At 49.9% G+C, this 10,007-nt stretch overlaps 1 long non-coding RNA gene across 1 annotated transcript; it reads right to left on the reverse strand.

Annotated features, from left to right (window-relative positions):
- Nucleotides 1–8,426: 8,426 nt before the first annotated feature.
- On the reverse strand, nucleotides 8,427–9,628 carry LOC123493764 (uncharacterized). The gene is made up of 2 exons (XR_006662562.2): nucleotides 9,138–9,628; nucleotides 8,427–9,058 (listed from the first exon to the last, which is right to left on the reverse strand). It is a non-coding gene; the product is annotated as an uncharacterized lncRNA (long non-coding RNA).
- Between the last annotated feature and the right edge of the window lie 379 nt (nucleotides 9,629–10,007).

The raw sequence follows: 10,007 nt of genomic DNA on the forward strand, positions 1-10,007 counted from the left end.
AAAATAGATCAATTATAAAATTGTCTTTTACAATTGTAATAAACCTCACTCGAACATTATGTTCTTCGAGCATTGACCCTCTATTAGGCGGGTGGCTTCCAGGACGTCTTCAAAATAATGCTCCGGCTCATTACGGTCCTTGCCCTTGGGCGGACTCTTCGCCGCAACATCGACGACCTTCATCTTCCCCCAGAACGTCTTGACTCGAGCAAAGGCCATCCGTGCACCTTCAATGCACGCCGACCGCTTCGCAGCATCGATACACAGCACCGCATCAACAAGACGCCGCACCAGGCCAAAGTAGCTCTTTGGAACAGGCTCATTCGGCCACAACCGGATTATGACGTTCTTCATGGCTTCGCCGGATGTCCTATGAAGCTCGGCCCATTGGGACATTTGTTCATTCAGCAATAGAGGGTGCTTTGATGCGCCAAATTGTGACCAGAAAAGCTTCTCCATTGCATACCCCTCTTGTGCTTGGTAAAATTGCGCCGCATCGGAAGAACTCTTCGGCAAGTCCAAAAAGTCAGCCGGAGAACTCCAGACCTGGTTCAGTTGAGCATAGTCCGGATCGCCAAACTTAGTCTGAAGCAAAAAGGGCTTACCGGCCGCTATCTCCTTAGCCTGCCGAATCTCTTCACGAGCTGCCCTAGATTCAGACCGAGCTTCACTCACCTCTCGTACGGCCTTATCAACTTCAACCATTTTGGCTTTATTCTCCTTCTCAAGGTATTCAGAGCAGCTGGCAGTATTCTTCAATTCAAGCGTCAGTGCGGATATTTTCTCCTCATTTTGGCGCCGAGCTGCTTGTTCGGCTCTTAGATCAGTCGATGCCTTCTCGGCAGCCGCATCACTACACCAGGCCTGCTCCTTGGCCCGGGCTAGCTCCGCCCGAAGAGCTTCAACGGCGGCAGCACCATCTGCACTCATGCACATTTCATATAAAACTCTTTTCGGCGTCAGGCCTAAATTACAAGCACATTGGTGTAAGGAATGCTCGAAATATATACCTTGTGAGTCGTCAAGACGCCTGCTGATCAATGCAATGTCATCTTCCGCAATATCCAGCTTTCGATGCAGTTCGGCCACTTCCGTATTTCGGGTAGCCGCATGAGGGGAGGCAGCCTGTATTCCAAGTTAAATCAAGGTTAGTACATGAGCATATCTTTTTGATCCTCCGATCGCTTCCTTCGGAAGGCAATCCGAGTCTCAGGGGCTACTTCATATACAACAGGTGCATTCTGTCAATATTATTCAATTGGCAAAACTACATCACAAATCTCAAAACCTCTTAGAAGGCTCGAGAAGGCCTCGTTCAATCTGCTCTTCGTGGATAGAACCTTTTCAACCACCGTAACCATCAAGGCACGGTGCTCCTCTGAAATGGACGCTTGTCGCAGCATGTCCGTCAGCATTTCTGGCGCTCCGGGGTCTTCGGAAACCGCCGCCGGAGTACGGCATTCCTTTGAAGGAATCTGCTTACTCGCCTCCAGAATCGTCTCCGGCTATAAACCGGACAGTTCGGGGCCGTCATTCTTGATTCCCAAACCCTAAGTGACAGAGGCACCACCTTCGGGTAATGCCTTCTTCATTTCCTGCACCGCTTGTCGATCGGAAGGAGCCCTCCGGGACGATACCTCAAGATCATCCGCCCTGTTGGGCGAGGAGGCCGGAGAAGGCGTGTCACTCTCCATCATCTCCGGAGGAAGGTCTCCCGTGGAGGAGGACGATTGAGAAACGCCAGGCGTTAAGCTGTGAGGATGTACATATGTCGGATGATTACTTCACTAATAGGAAAAGGATGAGGTATGTTTAAAGTGCCCCAGCTTCACTTGCGGTTTGGCCAGAGGTCTGTCCTCATCATAAAGCTCTGCGGCAACATCACTTGCCCGGCCCAAGCCGCCCGACGATGGTATTTTTCCTCTTTTGGAAGGTTTCCCCTCCTGATCTTCAGAAGCGGCCCTCTTCTTGCCATGGAGGGTTTCCTCTGCACCTTTGCCCTCGGGCAAAATGGTTTTGGTTTCCCCGAACACAGCATCTAATTTACCCTCAGGACGGGGATCACCTCTGGTCCCCCTGATCTCGCCCCCCTCTGCAGACACCTGGTACGGTGTCGAAGTCAGCATTCTCGTCAGCAGGGCGGTCGCAGAATCTTCGGGAGGGGTGCCGGACACCAAATTAACACCGCTTTCTTTATCCAGTCCTGTAGAGGGACGGACTGTTCAATATCTTGTCAAGAGATGCTTGAATAAAAGGTGTTCGAAGATCGAAAACTTACCGAAGTGTCCGGATGATTGCAGTCAAGGCCAACATCTTCGGTGGTGTCCGGCCATTGCTCTCGTTCCCCGAAATATAATTTCCACATTCCGTCGTGCGTGGGGCCGAAGAAGTGCTGAAGAGTCCGCCACCCTTCTGGATTGAACTCCCACATACAGAGAGGTCACCGCTGACATGGCAAGGTCCGGCGGACTAGCATTACTTGAACGACGTTCACAAGATCGATGCCCTTCTCAGTAAGGCTTCGGATGCGACTCTGCAGAGTCTGCACTTCATTGACGGATCCCTAGTCCAATCCCTTATTGATCCATGAAGCAAGCTGAATTGGAGGGCCGGGTCAGAACGCAGGCATAGCCGCCCACCTGGAGCCACGCGGCTCGTTGATATAAAACCACCCCTGTTGCCATAAGTCAGAAGACTTGGTGAAAGATCCTTCAAACCAAACCGCGCTGGCAAGCTTGCCTATGATGACGCTGTTGCACTCTGCCTGCTCCTCCTCTGTCACCTGCGGCCTCACGTCAAAGGTCTTGAGCCACAAACCAAAGTGCGGAGGAGTCTGGAGGAAGGCCTCACACGTGACGATAAATGTCGAGATGAGGAGAATAGAGTCCGGGGCCAGATCGTGAAAATCTAGCCCATAGTAGAACATTAGCCCCCGAACGAAGGGGTTAAGCGCGAACCCTAACCCGTGGAGGAAGTGGGACACAAATACTACCCTCTCGCCGGATTTGGGGGTAGGAATAACCTGCCCCTTTGTGGGAAGTCGATGAAGAATTTCTGGGGTCAGATGCCTTGCCGCGCGGAGCTTTGCAATATCCTCCTCTGTGATAGAAGAAGCCACCCACCAGCCTGGATGGCTGGATCCGGACATGATTGGGGCTGGTGGAGATTGGAACCCGAGGGTTAGAACTCGAGGTGGCGGGGGTTGAGGAAGAAGCAAGCGCAAAAGAAAAAAACGAGACTGGGTCCCTATATAAAGACCCCGAATACTGGGCGTCTCCCCCTGGGTCTCGAAACTTACCTATCCCCAAAGAGTTGTACCCAGGGGACGGTTGGGTTATCCACGCCTGCATTAATGAAAATCCCGTGAATAAGGGGACACGATCTTTTGCTTTGACAAGACGTGCCAATAAAACCGCGTCTCGAGACATGGAGCGACGGGCTAGCCAACGGTTGGAAATAATAAATGGGCAGGCGTGATGCAATGTCATAAATAGTTGTCAACGAATTAGACTCGTGGAATATTATATTCTCTACAATTATATGCACAGGTCCGGATAATCATCCGAAGACTATCTTGGGGTTCGGAGAAAGGGGAACCCGCCTTGCAATGCCGAAGACAATCTGCGCGCCGGACTCCTCGTCATTGAAGCCAGGTTCAGGGGCTACTGAGGGAGTCCTGGACTAAGGGATCCTCAGGCGTTCGGCCTGTTATCCATTTGGCCGGACTGATGGGCTGTGAAGACATTAAGGCCGAAGACTGTACCCGTGTCCGGATTGGACTCTACTTGGCGTGGAAGGCATGCTTGGCAACCGACTATGTAGATTCCCTCTGATGTAACCGACTCCATGTAACCCTAGATCTCTCTGGTGCCTATATAAACCGGAGAGCGTAGTCCGAACAGACAGATACACATTACCATAGTCATACAGGCTAGGCTTTTAGGGTTTAGCCATTACGATCTCGTGGTAGATCAACTCTTGTAACACTCATATTCATCAAGATCAATCAAGCAGGAAGTAGGGTATTACCTCCATAGAGAGGGCCCGAACCTGGGTAAACATTGGGTCCCCCGTCTCCTGTTACCATCGATCCTAGACGAACAGTTCGGGACCCCCTACCCGAGATCCGCCGGTTTCGACACCGACAGGTGGCTCGGCTTCTGGCAGCTGAGTTCATCCGAGAGATTTACCACTCCGAGTGGCTCGCAAATGTCGTCATGGTTCCTAAGAAAGATGATTCACTCCTTATGTGTATCGACTTCAAGCATATCAATCGGGCCTGCCCAAAGGATCACTTCCCTCTTCCTCGCATCGATCAGATAGTCGACTCGACTGCGGGATGTGAGCGATTGTCTTTTCTGGATGCATATTCCGGGTACCATCAGATCCGACTGTATGGACCTGATGAAATAAAAACAGCTTTTATCACCCCATTCATGTGCTTTTGCTATGTCACCATGCCCTTTGGTCTCAAGAATGCGAGTGCCACATTCATGCGCATGATACAGAAGTGCCTGCTCACTCAAATCAGCCGGAATGTGGAAGCATACATGGATGCCATCGTGGTTAAGTCACGTAAAGGTTCCGACCTGCTGACTGACCTCGCTGAAACCTTTGCCAATCTGAGGAGATATGATATCAAGCTCAATCCGTCGAAGTGTACATTTGGAGTTCTAGGAGGCAAGTCACTCAGTTTTCTCGTTTCCGAATGTGGGATCGATGCAAACCCAGAGAAAGTTGGTGCAATACTCCGAATGAAATGCCCTGTGCGCGTACACGACGTTCAGAAGCTTACTGGTTGTTTGGCTGCTTTGAGTCTATTCATCTCTCATCTCGGTGAAAAGGCATTGCCTCTTTACCAACTGATGAAGAAATCTGATAAGTTCGAGTGGACTCCTGAAGCTGACGCAGCGTTTGCAGAGCTCAAAACCCTGCTTTCCACCCAGCCGGTGCTCGCTGCTCCAATCAGCAAAGAGCCTTTACTGCTTTATATTGCAGCCACTTGACAAGTTGTCAGTACAGTGCTCACGGTCGAGCGGGAAGAAGAAGGCAAAGCCTACAAGGTTCAACGCCCAGTGTACTATATATCTGAAGTCTTAACCCCATCCAAGAAGAGATATCCACATTATCAGAAGCTTGTCTATGGGATTTACTTGACCACAAAGAAGGTTGCACATTACTTCTTAGATCATTCAATTACAGTCGTCAGCGACGCTCCATTGTCAGAAATTTTGAACAATAGAGATGCAACTGGTCGAGTGGCTAAGTGGGCGATTGAACTCCTTCCGCTGGATATCAAGTTTGAGGCAAAGAAAGCAATCAAATCCCAAGCAATAACAGATTTTCTCATCGAGTGGATTGAACAGCAGCTGCCGACTCAAGTTCAGTCGGAACATTGGACTATGTTCTTTGACGGGTCCAAGATGTTGAATGGTTCAGGTGCTGGGGTAGTCCTGGTATCTCCGCGAGGGGACAAGCTCAGTTATGTTCTCCAGATTCACTTTGACTCCTCCAACAATGAAGCTGAATATGAGGCACTTATGTATGGGTTGCGTATGGCCATTTCACTCGGCGTCCGGCGCCTAATGGTTTACGGCGACTCAGATTTAGTGATCAATCAAGTGATGAAGGAATGGGATGTTAGGAGTCCAGCTATGACTGGTTATTGCAATGTAGTGAGAAAATTGGAAAAGAAGTTTGAGGGGTTAGAGCTTCACCATATACCCCAACTGAAGAACCAAGCAGCTGATAACCTGGCAAAGATAGGTTCCAAGAGGGAGCCCATTCCCAGCAATGTGTTTTTGGAGCATATCCACACACCATCAGTTCAAGAAGATCCCTTTATAGAAGAGCCCCCGCAACCTAAGAGTTCCACTGATCCGACTGAAGTTGAAATCCCAGCTGTGGTCGACTTGATCATGGAGGTTTTAGTTGTCATTCCCGATTGGACGGTACCGTATATTGCATATATTCCCAGGAAAGAGCTCCTAGAGGATGAAGAAGAGGCTCTTCAGATCGTCCGTCGATCCAAAGCCTTCACTGTGATAGGTGGACAGCTGTTCAGAGAGAGTGTTACTGGAGTAGCTCAGAAATGCATCACACCAGAAGGAGGCCGAATTATCCTCGATGATATCCACTCGGGGACTTGTGGTCACCATGCGTCCTCTCGGACCATCGTGGCCAAAGCATACCGAGCAGGGTTTTACTAGCCACGGGTGAATGAGATGGCAAAGGAAATAGTTGACAAATGCGAAGGTTGTCAGTTCTACTCCAACATGTCCCATAAACCTGCTTCAGCCTTGAAGAACATTCCACTCGTCTGGCCATTTGCTGTTTGGGGATTAGATATGGTCGGACCTCTGAGGACTGGCAGGAGTGGCTTCACCCATGTGCTTGTAGCAGTCGACAAGTTTACTAAATGGATTGAAGCCAAACCTATCAAAAACCTCGAAGCAATTACTGCTGTCAGCTTCATCGGAGAGTTAACATTCAGATATGGAGTTCCGCACAACATCATCACAGATAACGGGTCAAACTTTGATTCAGATGAGTTCAGAGCTTTCTGCGCTTCCCAAGGCACTCGGGTCCACTATGCTTCAGTCGCTCACCCACAGTCGAATGGGCAAGCAGAAAGAGCAAACGGTTTGATTCTCAAAGGGTTGAAACCTCGATTACTGCGTGACCTCAAGAATGCAGCAGGCGCTTGGGTCAATGAGCTACCCTCAGTACTTTGGGGATTGAGAACAACTCCAAATCGGTCGACTAGTCGTACTCGCTTCTTCTCGGTGTATGGGGCTGAAGTTGTGCTTCCGAGTGACTTGCTTCAGAATGCGCCCCGAGTGGAATTATTCTCAGAAACTAAAGCAGACAGGCTCGACAGGACGCCGTTGATCTTCTAGAGGAAGAGAGAGAGATGGCCTTGATCCGGTCGACTATCTATCAGCAAGACCTTCCTCGATTATATTCCAGAAATGTGAGAGGTCGAGCATTTCAGGAAGGTGGCCTGGTGCTCAGAATAGATCAGCAACGGCAGCACAAGCTTGCTCCCGCGTGGGAAGGTCCCTTCATCATCACCAAGGTGCTCCACAATGGAGCATATCACCTCTACAATGTGGAGCACAATAAAGACGAGCCACGCGCTTGGAATGCGGAGTTGCTCCGCCATTTTTATACTTAAGCACTCAGACTGATGAGATGTAATAAGAAGTACCTTTTAGTTTGTTTATCAAAGACACAATTTTACAGTCTCCTAAATGATTGTTGTTACTTATATATGTGTTCAAAATCCCCCAGTGGGTGGCTTAGCCGCGAATCCATTTCGCCTAAGTTCCAAAAACAAATCCTACCGAGTGAAGAGCAAGCCTCTCACTCGAGGGCTTAGCCGCGAATCCGTTTCGCCGAAGTTCCAAAAACAAATCCTACCAAAGGAAGAGCAAGCCTCTCACTCGGGGGCTTAGCCGCAGTTCCGTACTCACCTAAGTTTTAAAAAATCCCACCGAGTGAGGAGTAAGCCTCTCACTCGGGGGCTTAGCTGCGGTTCCGTACTCGCCTAAGGTTAAAAAATCCCACCGAGTGAAGAGCAACCCTCTCACTCGGGGGCTTAGCTGCAGTTCCGTACTCGCCTAAGTTTGAAAAAATCCCACCGAGTGAAGAGCAAGCCTCTCACTCGGGGGCTTAGCTGCAGTTCCGTACTCGCCTATGGTTAAAAAATCCCACCGAGTGAAGAGCAACCCTCTCACTCGGGGGCTTAGCTGCAGTTCCGTACTCGCCTAAGTTTGAAAAAATCCCACCGAGTGAAGAGCAACCCTCTCACTCGGGGGCTTAGCTGCAGTTCTGTACTCGCCTAAGTTTGAAAAAATCCCACCGAGTGAAGAGCAACCCTCTCACTCGGGGGCTTAGCTGCAGTTTCGCACTCGCCTAAGGTTGAAAAATCCCACCGAGTGAAGAGCAACCCTCTCACTCGGGGGCTTAGCCACAGTTCCATACTCGCCTAAGTTTGAAAAACGTTCCGAGTGAAGAACTATCTTCTCACTCGGGGACTTGGCCACACGCTCCATCCTAATCCGCAAGGATGACGAGGTGCAGGTCAACTGTGGCCCTCTCCTCAGAGCTGCGGCACAAGTATAACGTGCGCTCCATCCTAATCTGCAAGGATGACGAGGTGCAGGTCGACTGCGACCCTCTACTTAGAGATGCGCCACAAGTATAACGCATGCCCCATCCTAATCCGCAAGGATGACGAGGTGCAGGTCGACTGCGACCTTCTCCTCGGAGTTGCGCCACAAATACAATGTGCGCTCCATCCCGATTCGCAAGGACGACGTGGTGCAGGTCATCCGTGACCCTTTCCTAAGAACTACATCACAAACACAAAAGATTGTTCCGAGTGAAGAAACAAGTTCCACTCGAAGGCAAACACAAGCATATTCAAAGAAAGGCTAAGTTTAAGATAAATCCCATGAGGTTCCGGACCGCAGATTAAAGTACACGGGCTTTAGGCCCGAAGGAGTTTAACGGTTACAAAACCACTCGACATACCGAGGCAAATTTAAACGGATCATAAAAGATTTTGTTCACTCCGTAGGAGGAGGGCTGGCAGGTTCGACAAACTCATCCAAGTCGATTCCATCAGCAATCCGAGTAGCAGCAGCAATGAAAGTCTCCATGAAGGACTGGAAGTCAAGCCATTTGGTGTTGGCAACCTTGATCGCTGCTAGCTTCTCTTCTTTGGCTTCCTTGTAGTGAACGCGAACCAGAGACAGAGCCACGTCAGCACCACACCGGGCAGAAGACTTCTTCCATTCCTGCACTTGACCGGGGATCTCATTGAGTCGAGTCATCAGAGACTCGAGAACATTCTGGAGCGTCGCCCTTGGCCAGAGCGCTGTGTCGATCCGCGACACCGCAACCTTTAGTCGAGCGAGGTAGTCGACGACGCTAGCAAGACGAGATTCCAGTCGGAGCACATTCATGGCAGCTTCATCCTTGATAGGGGAGTTGATGGGGTCCAAGCTCGTTTCAATTTAACCAGTCTCCGCCTCGAAGTTTTGACAGAATTCTGCGCTCACAAAGAAGCAATGAGTCGACGGTTTGATGACTAGTCGACGAAAGAAAATCAATCAGACGAAGACAAATACCTTCAAGCATGAGGAATAACTTCTTGGCGAGTCCTCCCAGATAACTCTCCAGCTCGTCTCTCTTGCGGGAGATGTCTTCCACCTTATCAGTCAGGGTCCCTTTGTCCTTCTTCAGTCGAGTCACCTCTTTGTTGGCTTCGTCAAGGGCAGCCTTCAATTTGGTGTTCTCTTCCTCCAGCTTTCCGACTGAGGCCAGCATCTGGTCGACGAGTGCCGTTTTGTCTTCTGCCTTTTTTGTGCAGCCGCAAGATCAGAGTCCTTCTTCTCCAAAGCTTGTCTCATTGTTTCTACAAAGAATAACATTCGAGTTAGAAAAAGGAAGGGAAAGATAGCAGGAGAATCAGTCGACAAGTTTTCCATAACAGCAGCATCATCCTTAGCCTTCTCCAGATTCGTCCTGGCCAACTCCAGATCAAGATTGAGCTGGATTTGCTTCTGCTCCAAGTCAGCAAACAGAGCTCCAAGTTCACAAGATTTCTGTGGTCAGAGGATAGTCAGTCGACAGATGTAAAGATTGGTTGCTTCCGAGTTCAAAGAGTAACAGGTTCAAAGAGTTCTAAGACTACTACCGAATCAAACATTCAACAGTAGTCTCGGGGACTACACCCAGTGGGTGCACTCAGTGTGCCCCCACTGGTTCGACTTTCCAATTGACTTGGTCCGTCCAGTCGAAAAAAAGACAGACAAAAAGATATGACTTGTTCTCAGACCATAGCCGACTGTTCGCAGTCGACTACGGTCTTGGGGACTACACCCAGTGGGTGCACTCAGCGTGCCCCCACTGGTTCAGGTTCCACTCGACATGATCTTCTCAGATCGAGTGGAAAAGTTCTGTTCAAAGACCCCCCCCCCCCCCCGCCGAATCAAACA

This window comes from Aegilops tauschii, chromosome 4 (assembly GCF_002575655.3).
Source record: "Aegilops tauschii subsp. strangulata cultivar AL8/78 chromosome 4, Aet v6.0, whole genome shotgun sequence".
NCBI lineage: Eukaryota > Viridiplantae > Streptophyta > Magnoliopsida > Poales > Poaceae > Aegilops > Aegilops tauschii.